The following is a 2,670-nucleotide window of genomic DNA, read 5'->3' as shown; positions in this document are numbered from 1 at the left end:
CCACAGCGTGAAGTTGATGTATTTCCTCAGCGACCAGCACGGATCAGCTCCAGGCATGAGGAAGCAGATAGTGTCCTCTTTAGGAAGGCCAAACAAAGTAGTTTCGCTTTCACAACGAAACACAGCGTCTCCACAACATGACGACGGCGGCAACAGCGAGAATAAAAGTTACGCTTTCTTTCTTTGGTGAACATTTGGGCGGTGTTATGCAAATCTTCCCACATCGTGACGTAGACATGTGGGGGCATGTTAGAATGAGCCGTTTTAGGTAGACGTGGCTGACTCTTAACTTTTATAAAGAATATCTCTTTGGATTTGAGACTTTAGTCTTTGCAACTTTACAGATCTTCTTTATGCACCAAGAGCTTGTAACACTCCAAAGAGAAAGGACAAATTTTAATCGCATCATATGACCCCTTTAATCATTTAGCAGACACTTTTATCAAAAGCGACTTACAAATAAGGACAATAGAAGCAATCAAACCAACAAAAGAGCAACATTATTACAATATGCAGCACACGTAGCAAGTATTATTTTATTTTTTATAATAAATAAAAAGAATGAAAAGTAGATAGAATAGAAATAGAATAGAGAGCGCTAGTGTTAGAGGTTCAAGTTTTTTAAATATTATAAATAAAAGAAAACGAGTAGACAGAATAGCACTAGAGTGCTAATGTTAGAGAGCACTACTTAGCGTATTCTCTGAAACAAGTGACAGAAAGAGCCCTTCAAACACCTATTTTCTTAACACCCTCTTCAGAGAGGAGAGAACACATCTTCCAGCAACACTGCTGAACAGCGTCTGGGCAGATTCCATGCTGTGCAGGGACTCCCAAACCTGTCTTGCTTTGCATATGTCTTGCCAAAAGTCACAAGGTGTTCAGCAGAGGAAAATTAATTGATAAAATCTGCCTCTACTCTGCCCACCTAGAAGTCCAGGACAGAAGCTGACATTTTTTATTTCAGCAGTAATTATTATTACTATTATTATTATCACATAGGGTGACCATATTTTAGTTTTCCAAAAAGACGACAGTGAGGGGCGGAGTTCGTGGGCGGGGTTTCGCCTAAAAGTATACATAGCAAGGGTTTTTTTGTGTTTGTTTGCTTGTTTTGTTTTTATAATAAATAAAAAGAAAAACAAGTAGATAGAATAGAAAAAGAATAGGGAATGGTAGTGTTAGAGGGTAATTTTTAAATAAAAATAAAACAAGTCAATAGAACAGAAAAAGAATAGATAATGCTTGTGTTAGAAGGTAATTATTTATAATAAATAAAAAGAAAATAAGTAGAAAGAATAGAGAAAGAATAGAGAATGCTAGTGTTAAAGGCTCTTTTTTTCTTTTTAAATAAAACAAGTAGTTAGAATAGAAATAGAATAGAGAGTGCAAATGTTAGAGGGTCAAATTTCTTTAATAAAAAAACAAGCAGATAAAATTAGAATTAGCATTATAATAGAGAGTGCTAGAGTTAGCGGGTCAAATGAAGATGAAAGAGATGTGTTTTCAGCCGTTTCTTGAAAATGATTAAGGACTCAGCTGCTTGGATTGAGTTGGGCAGGTCATTCCACCAGGATGGAACAGTTAATGTAAAAGTCCATTTAAAGTTTTATCATAGGTAGAATGCAAAATGTTTCAATACAAGCATTTCAGTCAAATGTAATTTATGCAATATTTCAAACCTTTAACCCACTTGGGAAAATCAACCCATTGCAACAGTTTAAAAGTATCCCAATTCTGTGGAAAAAAACACAGACTTGGCAACCCTGTATCCAAGAAGAGCTGCCGGAGTCAGATTTGACTGATCTCAGGTTGAGAATAAGGAGAGATGACTGACAAGACCATGCTGGAGTATTTGCTGCTCAACAGATCCTGAACTCATTGACAAATATCTGATCTTGTCAGATGTGCTCCCTTTACACAGAGTGCGTGTGATCGCGAAATCAAAAGTGAAAGTGAACAGCGTGAACACTCATTCAAAATGGGATTTAAATACTCCGCATACTGAGAGTGGCTCCCTGATGCGGCAAAATTACATACAATATTAGAATGTTTAAAGGAGTGGACACGAAAATCAAGGGAGCAAAACACATGTTGCAGGAGCAGGCGGCAATGATCAGAGATTCAGTGGAAGCGAGATTAAGAAAACAGCCAAATCCCATACATTTTGGTCGATTAAGAAATCCCGGCCGGACGCATTTTTTTAGGTCCAAAAAGAGGACATGTCCAGGGAAAAGAGGGCGTATGGTCACCCTACACCTAAATCATGGGAAAACACTCCATGATGACTGTTTTACAATTGATTCTTTATGTATCTGTAGCCTACATTGTGAAATGTGGTTTCATTCAGAGTACTAGTAATCTGAATTGTTAATCTGAATCATTGATTGAATCTGAATCATGAATCACTGTGAATCAGTGAATCATTCTAATCCACATTACATTTTTTTACAACCTGGATCTGTAGATTGGGACAATAAATGTAATGTGAGAAGTGGCAATTCAACATCAGGGATTTTGCTTTGTTGTACTTACATTTTACCCAGTTTATTATTCTAAATTGTATCATAAGTTAAAGGGGTCATTTTAAAGATCATTATTTGGTGTATTTGGTGTAACAGAATATGTTGACATGCTTTAATGTTCAAAAAACACATTATTTTTCAAATA

At 36.3% G+C, this 2,670-nt stretch overlaps 1 protein-coding gene across 1 annotated transcript in view; it reads left to right on the top strand.

Moving 5' to 3' along the window:
* Nucleotides 1–2,670, top strand: part of LOC107671223 (NACHT, LRR and PYD domains-containing protein 3-like) — a 29,185-nt gene that overhangs the window by 3,482 nt on the left and 23,033 nt on the right. The gene's annotated exons all lie outside the window — the stretch shown is intronic.

This window comes from Sinocyclocheilus anshuiensis, unplaced genomic scaffold (assembly GCF_001515605.1).
Source record: "Sinocyclocheilus anshuiensis isolate Anshui unplaced genomic scaffold, SAMN03320099.WGS_v1.1 scaffold3101, whole genome shotgun sequence".
In the NCBI taxonomy this organism is placed as follows: domain Eukaryota; kingdom Metazoa; phylum Chordata; class Actinopteri; order Cypriniformes; family Cyprinidae; genus Sinocyclocheilus; species Sinocyclocheilus anshuiensis.
This window is presented reverse-complemented; position numbering and strand designations above follow the sequence as displayed.